The 15,428-nt window shown below is 37.4% G+C and overlaps 1 long non-coding RNA gene across 1 annotated transcript in view; it reads left to right on the plus strand.

Moving 5' to 3' along the window:
- The window catches only part of LOC110830910 (uncharacterized), a 40,637-nt gene that overhangs the window by 18,687 nt on the left and 6,522 nt on the right, over positions 1–15,428 (plus strand). The window lies entirely within an intron of this gene.

A 15,428-nucleotide genomic window follows, 5' to 3' on the forward strand; every position in this document is an offset into this window, starting at 1 on the left:
CGCCGCCGTGGTGTCCGGATTCAGTCAGATTCACCGGAACTTCCAAAATTACCGGTTGACCATAGCTACGAGTTTTAAAACATTAACATGTCTTGAACTGGTTTTGGGGCATTGTATAAATGTATACGGTAGACCACGAGCAAGCGAACAGATGTTAGGCGCGTTCGCAATGTCCATTTCAGTTTGCATTGAAATCGAAGAAGCCAACAACCGCTTTACATAGGAACATTTTCTTGGTGCAATCTTTATTGTACTCGAATATCACCATCGTTATATTGGCGGTGTGTCGTGGTTTCTTTCAGATGGGAACTGAATTTCGATTTAGGTCGTCAGACCAACCTAATCTATATCAAAGAAATCTATTGGCACTTTATTTTAAATAAATAAACTTGTGTAAATTAACCTTTCAAGATTTTGGGCTACACTCACCCTCATGCCTCCGAACTACAAAGAAAAAGCATTTTTGAAACCATATGACAAGTTACTCCACTTCTAGGGGAAAAAGTTTGTTTATTATGAAATGGTTTTCCTTAATAGATGTCTTGATTTCTTATTTTCTTTAATTGTTCAGTTACAATTACGTATCTAACTTAGGAGGTAATTATAATTGAGACGAAACAGTAGGAATTTCAGAAGCAATTTATGAATTTCTAGCAGTTTGGGTTTAGCAACGTTAACAATTCTTTGAAACGCCGAATCATTGAGATTCTTACAAATGAGTGTCACTGAACGCCGTTAAGGAACATACTCCCTATAATGTTCCTAATTTGTAGCACACACTTCCTGATGTCCTTCGAATCTGAAGCAGCCAATAAGCAAAGAATTGTGTACCTGCTTATCTAGAATGTAAATGCTGGGAGTTACCTTGACATTTTCTTGTTTCGTATGGCAATCTCTTGTATTCTACTTATTGCCGTTTAGCAGGTGAGATTGTAACTGTTGATGGAACATCGCACTCCTTATTAGGTCTGTTTAATGTTTGTATATCCATCCATACGACCATCCGGAAAGTCTGATAGAAGAAGCAGAATATGAAAATGAAAACGGGATTCGTTTACCATTTTTGTGAACACGGTAATGGACCTTTGGATTTCCTGTTTCGCCGGGAATTTCTTGACTGAGCGACTTTCAACTACTCAAGGACTTTACTCCATAAAGCTGGCTAATAAACTGAGAAATATTATATCTTGAGTGGAGTTTATTGACAGATTTTTAAAAACAGTTTTTTATGACGAGTGTTATACGTGATAATTATGGTAATGAATATTGCAGAGACTGTAACAGGGGAAGCTGAATAAACGCGAAAAGATCTGACTTCAGATGTTTTTATCATAGGGCATATTTTTTATGGTTTGGTGTTTTTAGAAAGAATTTGAACTCTTGCCTTGCTTGATATGCTCTATCCCAGTCGTATTCAACCTTTTTTGATTGCGTACCCCCAGATATAATTTCTCTTCAACTTTGTACCCCCAAAGTTGTTCGTGTATAATTCAAATTATACATAGTATATAATCTACATCTAAAATAAATTACATTACTGATTATCCAGTGTTTATCATAAAATAATATATATTTTTTTAAATTTCACGTACCCCCAAGATGTCATCGCGTACCCCCGGGGGTACGCGAACAAAAAAGGCTGAATACCACTGCTCTAGGGAATCGGACCCTATCAAGACCGCACTGATTGTACTTACCATTGTGTTTCTTGGGACAAGATTAAACTAGCTTGGATTCAGTAAAAGGCATGGGATTTCTCTATTAGGTGAGCGGTTATAATTTCTCAAATACTCTGGTCCATGGATTTTGCGTTTCACCATATTGTCTTTTAGTAAAATACTTTATAAGATGCTTAAAAACAGGTTGAGATGTTTTCTAATGTATCGTTGGGTAGAGTAGAAGTGTGGATTATTAAGCCTCTAAATACCTGTATATACCCATATTATTCCACATTTACCACTGTGCAGTATGATTCTGTTAAGAGATACACATTAACATATATGTATATGAATGGATTTAACTTAGGAAAAGAGTAATTGAGTTTTATTTCTGATGTGTGAATTCTTACCATGATTGTTATATGATTAGGCCTGTACCTGAAAGCGATGTCAGAGTTTGAATATTTTAATTATTTGGTATGGGCTTTAACTTAACGAAGTTCGTCAGTATCTCGTTCATGAATGTCCATTAAACTATTTAGTCTGTTTCCATATAATCCCAGAGGGCTTGAAGTAGGCTGCTTTTAGGTAACGCGATACTGAAACTTTCTTTATTTATGGACGGATATTGCAATATGCATATGGACATTAGTGAGGGTGATAAAGTAACCTATGTGTAATAATTACGAACTACGCTCGCTTAATCATCTGCGTTTGTTAGGTTGTGTCCTATGCTTCGACACATCCATTGACACGAAATTGGAATATAAATTACTTGAGCGTAGATGTACTTGGAACATAAGCCTATGTAGGTCATTAAAACTTGATTTACAGAATGTGAAAAGTGATGGTTTGCCAGCCCTAGTAGGCTATTCAAACACTCTCGATTTCTCCTCTTGGAATGTGAACAATTCAGATAACACAGGCGATAGTAAACAATTGTAATATGTGTCTTGTCCTTATTTGATTCGCTGGAGAGTCGGTGACCGTGGTTCTCGGTTAGAGAGTCTGTTAAAGAGAGGGAATATACATTAACTACCAAGTTCAATGTCATTCTATACAGTAATGACCTCAAGAATATAATTTTTATTTAGCTGGATTGTATTTTTATTCGTACTTTCATTTTAACACGTTTATTGTATTAACTCACTGAAATGAATCGTATCTCAAGAGTTCTATTGAGGGCAATGACCTGTTTGTTTTAGAATATGAGACTTGAAAGTTTGTGTGAGTATGTACTGATGCATGACCTCAATTAATTTCACCCCAGTTGCACGGACCACATGTTGGCATCCATAAGGCTAAGCTTGAGTTTACTGGTGTGCCGTGAATTCTTAGCAGTTGTCACCTTCAGAGCTAGTTACATTATTATAAATTCCCTACACGTGTTCAGTGCACCGTGGTCAGAACTACAGCCTCAAATTCAGAAACCACTCTGTGGTGCGTTTACTTAACTACGTAGGGTCTATAAGTTTGTATTCAGAGTACGTTTTAGGTAAATATGATTATTCTTAATCACCATCTAACACGGCTGATAGCCCGAGAAGACTTTATTAATGAAAGCCGCCTTGAAAGCTTCACATCATATATCGGAGAACTATTTTACATATGGGAATATTTGATTTGGGTCGGGTAATGAAGCCAAATGAATTTGATGTACGTGGCACTTATTCTCACCAGCTGAGTGTCACTGTTTTAAGCGTAATCGTGCTGAGTGTACAACACAAGGGATCTTGTTCCGTATTCATGCTTGATTACAGTAAACTGGCCTCTCTTGAAGGCCAAAACTCTGATGTGGTCTAAGGTAAAGACATATAGAAACACACGTAATTGTATTATTAATTCATAATTATCTGTGCTCCAGATATTTGTAATTTGTAGGCGTAAATTTAATTTTGGTGTGTGGATGTATAATGTCACCACTTTTTAATAACTTATGATCAGAATTTTAAGACGGGGTTTCTCCAATACGTTACGTTTCAAAGTTACAGACCTAATTCAACAGAAGCTTATATTTTCACACACACACACACACTTATAATACAAGAAACAAGTTATAACCCGAACGGATGGATATGCAGTGTGTTTTCTTGAAGGTAGAAACTATTTTTAAAAAAAATGCTATTTGTATGAGCTGCGTGTTCTTATTTTATTTTATTTTTTCGCTGTGCCCATAAAGCAAAGACATTAGTAATCTAATTAAATGCCCCAGAATTGAAATTGTTGTATCAACCGCGTAAACGTACTGGGGAAGACGTGTTTCTTTGTTGTTCCGACACGTTAATCTGAACAAAGAACATTAAAATGTCTCTTGTTTAAAAAAGATAGCGGTAAAAACGTAAAGTTTACGCTACGCCTAAGAGCTGCACCATAAAAGAGTGCAGGGAAATTGAGGTAAATTTTCACGCATTGTAGAACTCGGCGTTACAGTTGGAGGTAAGCAATCGACTTCACGCTTCGGTAGTTCTGACCGCAGGGAAAGATTTCCTTGCACGTATAGGACAAGAGAGGGAGTGATTAGGATTATTTTGGCATTTCGGAAATAACTTTATAATTTTAAAAAAAAATTATAATGAAGTATTCTATTATGGACTTTTATATATTTACCTGTTAAAATTAAAATAATCTTGGAGAATTGCAAGAATATTAAAGTTCTTCACGAAGAACACATTAAACAGTGTCCTGCATAATATTGCACACTACAGAAGAAGGTAATAGTAATGTGTATATGTAGCATAATGATGATAATCGGTGGTTTTGGTTACTCCAAAGAATACGTTCAACTTCGAACCCTTGTTTAAGGTATATAACTCAGAATAATTTACGATAAAGGGTTGTTACCCTCACATCCGACCATCAAGTTAAAGGTCCATCCATTATCGGCTGTTCGCGAAAACATATCCAGTATATTCACCATATGTGGCGGCTGTCTCCTCCATCTGTAACCCAAGGACTCACCAGGACGTCGTGACAAGGGTCCTATTTATGTGGCATATCTGTAGTTAATGACAACAACAATAATAATAATAATAATTGTTAAATATATTTTTAGGAAGCTAATATTCAGTGAACCTGAGGGACAAGGTTTATCTCTGGTTCGTGGACAATTACCCTGTAAAGTGGGGTGGGGTAACAGTAATTATAATAATTTGAAATACGTTTTCCGGAAGCTACTCTTGTTTTTTGTTTGTTTGCTTGTTTGTTCTGTCTGACGACAGGTCCATATGAACAGGATCCTTCCATCCTTTTCTCGGACTGGGACCTGTTCATATACGTTCTTGGCAGATGATCCAGAAGTGGTTTGCCATTGCCTTCTTCTGTGTGTGAATGGAGTAATTGTTGGGATGCCACGGAGAAACCGGGGAAGCCCCCGGAGGAAAACTCCGTGTTGCCTAGACCACGGCCTTGCCCAACACAAGTTATAAATTCCGAATCCGAGACCCCAGGATTACAAGGCCAGCGTTCTAACCGCTAGACCACCGTTGAATAAGCTCTTTTAATGTTTCCATCCAGAAAGTTCTTCCGTTTAACACATCTGATCATTTCTGTCAACCGTCTTGTTTCATTTCATTCTGATATATACAGTATCGAAACGTCTGTACCTATCAACAGGCCTTTCTCGTCTCACTTCCCTTCAGATTTTCACCCCACCCCCACCCCACCCCCCCGGCCAGTTTACGCAATTGCATACCTCGCTTTTCACTTATATAATCGCCAGTTCTTGTTATTATATCTAATATCCTAGTATCTTAGTGTTGTTACATCTCTCTTTCATGATTTCGCATATTCTGTTGATTTGTCTAGGTACAGACAACACTTGCCACATGATTGGACCTTGTTAAAGAACGAGAACTAATTAGCCCATGCCGTGTCTTTGTATCCGCAAAAAGTGTTTCGAAACTGAAGTGTCTTAAGCGAGTGTCTCAGTATGCAGAATGAAGGGCGTAAGTAACAGAACTACGTGTTTTTTTTTTCTGTATTCCTGTTTGCATGGAGGTCAAAGAAAAGGAAATGAGTGATATAAAATCTATTGTTGTCTGAGCAGAACTTGACCTTGCGGTGATGCTGTGCTCACAATCACGTTTTGCTTTTGCGCAACCATACCTAAATAAGAGAGAGAGAGAGCATTCAAATTAAACGAAACGACATTCTGATACACTAGATTCTGAGCTTAAGAATGTGTGGAGCTATACCTTCATTCCCAATATGTCTGCACTCTGCGATGATTAGTTAAACATAAGGACGTCTTTGACTTTCTAACTTACACTCTTCGTTTCTCGTCTGGGCCGGCTTTGAGGCTCATACTGCCTCCTACCCAATTTTATCGGATGTTTTGTCCAGGGGTGTAGTCTTCCCAAACAGGCCCGCTGACAACCGATTTCATGACGGCTTACCCATTTCGGAAATGTAACTGCATAATCGTGTCAATTATAATCTGCGTAATGGACCAGATTCGTCTTACATTCGACCACTTGTTTGATACTGATTTGAAAGTTCTCCTTTCAATCTCACCTTTTCAGAGGCGAAATCCGCACGAAACCGTTAAATTCAGGTGGTCGTGAAACTGAATCAAATTGTCGTAACCTTCTGGAAGCTTCGCGAGATGTGTATATTTTATAAACGGGTCGGTCTGGATTTTATTTATATTGCATCTTGAAATCCCTCTCATGCCGTGACCCACTTCACGAAGACCTTAAAGACGATGGTTTCTTCCGGTTAGTTTCTTGAATATTGTTATGACAACAGCGACCTTCTGCGCTTTTGGACGGCTGTCAAGTGGTAGAATGGCGAGGCTGTAGCAAAAATTACTAACCAAGAAGTATCGAAGTAATTAACGATCTTCATCGAGCTAAGATCGAATAGAAGCTGACAGTTGCTCAGGAAATGTATCTTTGCATGGACTCGCAGGTTAATTTTATTCTCTACAACAGCCCGCCAGTGGCCCAGCTAAGTCCAGTTTACAATTTCACAACACAATTTTCTGTAAAATATATATTCTAATATTATCTTCTCGTGTACATCTAGATGCCCAAACTGTCTCTTATCTTTAGGGCCTTTTGATTAAATTTTGCGTTAATTATTCGGTTTTGTCCGTCTAATCACAATTATATTTAAAATTTACATATAAGATAATTAAAATATCATTTTATGTTCCACATCGAATAATCGATTTACATTTGGAACATTTTTACAACATGTTTCGGTTTCATCGAACCATCTTCAGGTGTAAAATTATATCAACAAACTTAAAACTCAACTACAATTTCTGTTGTGTAGCTTTTTGGAGATGTTCATATCCAGATTATTTTCACATATTGGAGCGAATGTATTGTTTTGAAGTGAATGTTTTTGATGTTCTACATCGGCCTGCAAAGCAAATGATTCAAAGAAACACTAATGAATATGAAAGAATATAGAAAACAAAATGAAATAATAATTATAAATTTTGCGTATTTTACTTTATTTACATAATCTGTTGGTTTAAGGTCATTTAAATGTAACTTGATACAAAATAACGTTTTTATTTGTATTTATTATTTTATGTGATTACCTCATCTGATTGGGTGGACCTAATTTAGCTGTTCAGTGAAGGTGTGTGTGTGTGTGTGATATAAGTGGGGCATGTATTTAGAACTGGGGAAGGGATTGCTCATTTTATTTTATCTTAAAACGATAGATTTTATTAAGTTCGGGAGCCATATACAGAAACCGGACTAGTTCCTAAGGCCCGATGCTTTTTAAAACCAACATAGAGGCAAAACAGTATATTCTTGTAAAGTTGTCTCTCGCCAGTCTGAAGTCGCAAAAACTAGTTTCTTTTTGCATTACCATTTATGTGCACTAAGATAATTCTAAGAAACAATTAAGTCATGAGCTAATTCTGAACTCTTACGTCCCGATTATGAACTTCAATGTTGCATCGAACGTAGAATATTCGACTGTGGACAAATAAGGGCGTGTAACTCGTGATTGGTATTCGTCTTATTTCTTAAAAAAGTTCACATCTCTCCTCTCGTAGTTTCGGGAGCAATTACAGTGTGTTGATACTAGAACTGTATGTCTTTTGTGGTGCGGAATTGAGTGTTAAATCAAAATGCCAGAGTAAGCACATCGTGAAATTCTCCCTGTTAAAATTATCAAGTGAAAACAGTTGTCAGCAGCGCACAGTACTTTCCACTCAGCAACATAATGAAATACAGTTAAGTAGCACCTTTACTGTCTACATTATGTCTAAAGATTTTTTTTTCCTAGGCCGTCTTCTGGGGTGTAGCGCCGTAGTTTACCGACATTTCAGAGGTCGTTGCTGCCTGCATCATCACGCTCTCATCGGCCTGATTATGGAGGCAGCAAGGATCTCTGTAACGTTGGTAAACGTCTACCAGACCATACGGCGCTACAACCCAGAAGACAGCCATCTTAAAACTCACTGTAGCGAAAACCTCAGATTCTACTTTGTTTTATTCTTCTCCTGAAAGTGACATTTAGTGGCGTAACCTGTTCTGCAACATCGAAGACTTCTTGTGCAAGTGCGTAGGTATTCTACGTTCGATTAGCTGCATCCTCTGGAATAATAAGTAGGGTTTCGGCATCCCACACATTTTACTTTTTAACACTGCTGCTTGACATGAATTCCACAAAACTTGTGTAATTAATGTACACATTATGAGAGAAGTTACCTACAGAGTTGTCGGCTGTAAAAGTTAACCAAATCGAAGTTGTGTGCTAAGGAGATCAATAATTAAAAGCTGATCAAATTACACTTCAGAATTGAGTGAAAATGAACACTGCAGTTGCATAAGAATCTATGTAACATTGATGTATAATGGTAAAAATAATATTCTATAAATAATTGCATGTTTTTTCTCAAAATCAGATTTAATACAGTAGATAAATTAAAGCTGTGAGCTACAAATTAATCGTAACTATTCTAAAGTGTCTTTAAGTATGTGGACCTAAAAATAAAATCCAAATTACCCCATAACCTGACATATTTTAAGAGTTTATTGTTTCAATTATTTATTTAATCCGTCTGATAACAATATTTAAAATTTCTTATAATTAAGATAATAAAATATCATTGATGTTCCATATCGATTGATCGATTTACATTTCGGAACATTTACACAACATGTTTCGGTTTTTATAAAACCATCATCAGGTGTAAAATATATCTAAGAACTTAAAACTCAATTATGATTTCTGTAGTTTTTTGGTGATGTTTCATTGCGTTTGTTTTTCCATTTTTGGGCGAGGTGTTGTTTTTCTTAAATGTTAATGTTAAATGTCTTCGAAGACACTAGTACTTCTGGACATATCGGGACACTCACTCATACATCTTTAGCCGATATGTACATCTAATAACATTTAAGAAAAACAACACCTCGCCCAAAAATGGAAAAACAAACGTAATGAAACATCACCAAAAAACTACAGAAATCATAATTAAGTTTTAAGTTCTTAGATATATTTTACACCTGATGATGGTTTTATAAAATCCGAAACATGTTGTGTAAATGTTCCGAAATAAAAATCGATCAATCGATATGGAACATCAATGATATTTTATTATCTTAATTATAAGAAATTTTAAATATTGTGATCAGACGGATTAAATAAATAATTGTTATAATATTCACAATATGACGCAATTACACTATCTTAGTTTATTGTTTGTTTATCGATAAGAAAATATTTACGTGACTTAAAGCACGTGCTTGTGGCATGTGGGTGCGATAACTTTAAATTTAAATTCTGATTGTCAGGAGTTATGAAACGAGCGTATAGCGTATTGGCCGGTTCGCCAGAATTTGACCTTAACCTTTAACCATTGTTAGCCGAGTAAATATTTTAATGAAAGTATCCTGGATATCTCCCCACTCAGTCACTCCAGCATGCAGAAACGCACTTAGATCATCATTATTAAAAGTACTCGTTATTATTGTCTGATTGAAACCAGAATTTCCAACACCACAAATTTGCTTTATTCCATTTGTGTGTCCCCATGAACTACTGAAATATCCTCACGGCTACATTTTTCGAAAAGATTCCTCATCGAAATTCTGTATGTATGTCTTGCTTTGCGTTTCCACCCAATGTAGTGTGCTGTATTGAAGTGACCTATGACACTCGAAGAAGAGTGTTGCCAACATCATATGCATCTTCGTCTTCTATATTTCTTTCACTGAGGGGCTCGTGTTACGACGATCGTAACCTCTTGCCCTCTGTTTTCGATAGGAAGACGAAGCGAATTCCCTGGGTCAGTGCATGTTGTCAAACAGAGGAATAAATATGGAAAAATCTGCTAAAATAATCCGAGGAAAGCTACTTAATTATGTAACGTAGACCTACGTGTGTTAACTTTCTAAGAAACAGCTGTTTCTAAGGTCTTTGCGAGAAATGGTTGCATCATCATCGCAGATAATTTACAGGACAATGTACGTTAGAGGGTAGGTCATCATGCAATATGATCTACAATCTTCTTCACTCATCAGTGAATCGATACGCGTGTTATTGCAATTTCTCTTGCAATTCGATTTGTTACTATTGCACGTCCATATGCAAATATGCTTAGCCAGAAATTAATTCCTGAGCCACAGAGAATTCTGGTTCACTGATACTCACACAGAGGTTCAACGCGAACTGCAGAGAGAAATCCCTTGTTGAAAAACTGATGGCCGCTCGTATGGCGAAGAAATTACTCGCATTTTATGGAACCCGAGTTTTCGTTACCGTTTTCAGGGGAACGTACAATTTGACCATATCCTGTTTCAGACGATTCCAGTCCTCGCCATCACACCCTGTTTAGGGGCATATATTAATCCATTTTAAAATAATCCTTCCTCCCACCCTCCAAGTCGTCTATTCCTTCAAGTTTTCAGTTTAAAATTTTAAAGGCAGGTTTAATTTTCCTGCACCACACAATTTCGTTATTCAACATTCTAAAAATTTCGTAGTTTTTGAAGAGTAACTAACTCGAAATTTTTTAAGCACCTTTCTTTATCTCCCACTTTTGGCACTGTGTATTATAAATAGGACTATATAATAAACCAGCCTTGTGTGAACTTCATATGTGCAGCCAGCTGTAGCTGTAATGTTCGCCTATTAGTTTCTGATTTGACTTGGCTTCTCGCAGTGAGAAGAGTGAAAGTTATTTTCTTCGCAATGAAAGAGTGGAAACAACCAATCATTCTCTGCATCAAAGTAAAAGTTAATCAAGCACCACCACATGAAGACGTGTGGGGTGGTGGAGGTATAGCTCTACGCATTCTTAACCTCGATACTAGATGAAGGTGAATGGTCAACTTCGCTTCCCGTCCGTTTTACACCTCGGGAAAGAGTTGATGGTTCCCACTGGATGAGAGACCTGGGCAGACCCTAGTCCGAAAGCCATGGCGAAAAGAAAATTCCCTGCCTCTGCTGAAATATAACCCCAGAAGTCCAATCACAAGGCTCACTGAGCTATTCGGTCAATGTGTGATTAAAAATAAATGTATTTATGCGAACGTGTGCTTTCAACTTTAATGTCTGATGGCAATGCAATAAGAGTCTACTTAATTACAATTTTTAAGTTCTCATATATTAATTACATAACTTTCTCATAAGGTAATAAGAAGGTAGTAGACGCATCTAGGACATCTTAGTGACGACAGGGAAACGGAAAGAACGGAAATGAAAAAAAAACTCTATTTTGTTTACGCAGTCACAAAGTCACTTGTTAATTTGCACGTCTCGGTGGATTTTATGCTCATTTTTTCATAGCTAATTACAGTTCATGCCCTATACCCAGTCTGCACAAACTGCATTCATTTTCTTAAATACGCCCATCTAAATAGGTTCATATCAAAGACGGTTGGAATAAAAATTGTAGATTTTAATTCCATCTGTTTTCTGGTTTATATAGACATACGGCGAGGCGTTTTGGAGACGAGGTTAGATTTGAGCTCTTTGCGAACTGACACGGAGAAACTTGAAAGGTTTCCTATTACAACATTTTGTCCATATCCTCTCAGTAGGTTCGGAAATTAAATATTCTGACGGAAAGACACGGTGGGACAGATAGGCAAAACCTTCCCATAATGCCTTCATTTTTTATCCTTGTACAAAGGACGCATTGCAGTCACTTTCGGAACAAAGTTACTCGGTGTAGTTGATTGAATCAGGAAGTGAACGACTATGCAACGTCCACGACGAATGAGTGTAATACAGGAAGAGAAACACGACGCTTTCTGTGACCAAATGAGTATGACACTGTTTCACTATAATTGCGGTTATTAGGATCGCTTTACTCGACCAAATATTGTATCATATGCAACCCTATGTACAGCGACTCCTTAAAGGTCTCTTCCTCAAAGAAATAGCTGCAGGGAGGACGACTTGAAAGTAATTCTTCCTAAATGCCACCAAGGTTTTCCTTTTCACTTGGTCTTGCACTCAACACAACTGCATCCGTGTTCACTAATCAGTCCCATAGCCTCAAATTATGTAATATCCAAGGTATTGCATTGTTTTATGTTTAATTGACAATGTTATCTAGGTTTTCCTGTGCAGTTGTTGACGTCGCTTGTCATGTCAGTTGTATATGAACTTCCTTCTGGGTTGCTGCGCCGTATAGTTTGGTAAAAGTTTACCAGCGTTTCAGAGGTCCTTGCTGCCTGTATCATCAGGGCGATTTGATTCTTGGGAATTGTTGGAACACCTGAGAGAAAATTGCCTTTTCGAAAAAGAATCTGCTCCATGGGGTTAGATGTCACTTATTTCTCGCCCGTGAACGTAATAAGTGAGCATTCAAGCCAGTTGAAGGCAGCTCCAATGCAGTGTCTTCATTTTTAAGGAGCATCTGTACGTACACTTGAAAAGATCGTGAAGATGAGACTGCATAAGTTGACTTGTCATCCACTCCCCTTGTACCTACATCAACTCAAGAATGCATTCGTATCGTGCTGTTCGATCTCTTGAATTAAATGACTAACAGCATGAGGTAAATTACACACATTCCATTCGAAGGGTTCTCCTATAGGGATTTGAGGTCCTGTAGTTTTGTTTTGCTCTGCGAGGAAGACCTGCTGGCTCTGTGTTAAAAGGGAAAGCTGCATTGTGATCTGTGGGGAGGTTTATCGCCGGTCGGGTGGGCGGCGAAGTGAAAGTCTCGGGACAGTAGCAGTAAAAAACCGGTCCTGTGATCGGCTCCAGCTTCTAAAATATTAGCAGACGTCTGTTAAAATTATTACTTCAGAATAATTCTGCTAAATTTCATCAAGTCGATAAAGGTGCCAGCTTTCAGAGTTGTGGCCTTTTTCCAATAACAGATAAAGACAAAAACCAGCTGAACTTTTATTTCGAATATGTAAAATGCATGTGTGAAATGTGTTAGGAAATATCTGACCTCTGGTATCGGGTGCTTATCCTTAGCGTTAAGGCGAATCATGATGCTGGCGGCTTGCGTGCTTCTAGTGACGAGACCTCCAAGCGTTGAGCCCAACTCAAAGTCCCTACAAAGCCGCGGTTAGGTTAAACGCAGGAAAAGTTTTACTGAATAAACGGAAAAGAAAAATCCTCTTAATCACCACACGGAAGACGAGATGTTGCTAATGTGATCTTCAGGCACTTCTTTTATGAATTCAAAGTAACACATGACAATACAACCGGAGTTGTTGAACGAATAATTCAGCTCTGTGCGAATATTTTTGTTCTGGTCTGACAAGAAATTAACAGAGCGGAGAAGCTACATGCAGTAGAGGAGGACAGCGGACTACGGTGTCATCGGACACACTCCACATCTTGTAACGACGAGCTCGTCACCATCTGTTGACTCCGTCACCTGGACTCTCGAAAGGAGAGAGATCAGGAAACACGGTTGAAATTGCCTGAAGAATACGACTCTGTTGAAAACACACACAGACACTGCTGTTTGGGCCAGTTATTTTATGACTGCTGTTAATATTTTAGTTTGTGCGTTTTTGATCTACTTTTACCCTCGAATGAAGAAGGCGGAGTAAGTAAGCTTTTCATTTACCAGATCAACGAACACTAGCTACAACGGCAAAGAATCTCACACAGATAAAATAATACCAGTCATCAGAAAATATTCCGAAATGCTAATCAAAATTGGTGACATCCTGTTTTCTTAATTAACTATTTTGCAAAACTAGATCAAACTTCACGGTATGCAGGTATTAGTATGAAATGTAACATCGAAAGTTTGTCATACTTAACCCTAACAAGTCTGGTGGTAGCTGTTTGTACCACCTACTTTATTAATAATAAATATAACTGCTCGTTTCCACGTCTATGTGGGTTTCTTATGATTCTCAGAATAAACAGCGATTCTCGTACAGTATTAAGTAACTGATTTTTGTAATGGCGACGCGATTATTTCTTTGAGATAACTGAGTTTTTATATACTGTTTAAACGAGTTTCGGCTGAAAATGTTTGCATGCATCTGTAAATGGCTTATTTAAGTAGAAACGTTGTCATCCAGGTGTTGTAGTACGATTTACCATAAATGTTTACGTCCGTAATAATAGGGGAGAATAATGGAAGAAAAGTAAAGAACATGTATGAAGAAGGAATAGAAAAAATATGGGAATTAGAAAGTACATATTAAATAAACAATTATTTTTGTGTATATTATAAAATGGAATTACGCAGTTTTGAACTATTGTTTTGGCTACATGAAATTCTTATAGGCTTTAACAGGCAAATAAATGAGCTATGTTCTGTTTAGGCTACTTTTTAAAATTACGATTTAAATTAGGTTAATTTTGTGAATTATCAGCACAAGTTAAGATCTGTGTGCAGATGATGTGGGGATTGAAGAGGCATTTATTCCGGAATTTAAGTGTTCAGTGATATTTCTGCTTTGACAGCCATGATCAGTAGTATCTACTGTCCCCTATTGGGTTTTTATTAAAATACTGAAGTGTTACGATGTTTAGACATACCGTGTCATGTTAGCAGCTGTTTAAAAGCTGTCTTATCCATAATTATTAGCTTGTTTTTTAATTGTATGATTACGGTTAATCATTTATAATTCTATACATGTCTTTCCAAACGACAAACATGAAAACCGAACTTTTATTAATATTTTTTCTATTTATTTTGTAATTATACCAGTGCATGTGACTACTTTTAACTTGAAGTATTTCCTCGTTGCATTCTACTTGTATGTTGCCAAGTAATTACGACAGCCGCGCCCTTGCCTTCGGCAAGGTGGCTGCAACCTTGTGGCACTTTCTGAATAAAAGATTCTGTCGAACGATACAGTCAATTCTTCCGCAACCTTTATTTAATGGTACCTCAAATAATTATTTTTGTCAATCTCCCACACGGTTCAAATGTTCTCAGAAATAAAACTACTTAGATACAGTACCAGAGAGAGACCTTAGTTAGGATTATCCTTTTTTGTGAGTCTTGCCAAAGAAAGTGGTCCTGCCTTTGGAGTTGGATTATGGAACATCTTTAACGCAACGTTTTAGGCGCGATCGCCACTCTGTGGACCGGCTGTTAAAATATCTTGTCTATATGAAACAACTCGAGAATTTGCAGATTTTTGTAAAGTCAGGAAATTTCACGACAAACTTATCCATTTCAATTTTTATTCATATGCAGCAATTCAAGCGACCACTTTACTCAACACATAACATTCACCTTGCTTACGGTGATACTCTGGGAAGGGGGAATCCTCCGTGATGACGTCATCACCGAACTAGATATTTGCACGCCTGTGCAAATATCATGGATCAATACAATTCTGACGGCACTAACTCCAT

This window comes from Zootermopsis nevadensis, unplaced genomic scaffold (genome assembly GCF_977971745.1).
Source record: "Zootermopsis nevadensis isolate Lab colony 2312 unplaced genomic scaffold, Znev_1.0 Znev_ptg000024l, whole genome shotgun sequence".
Taxonomy (NCBI): Eukaryota; Metazoa; Arthropoda; class Insecta; order Blattodea; family Termopsidae; genus Zootermopsis; species Zootermopsis nevadensis.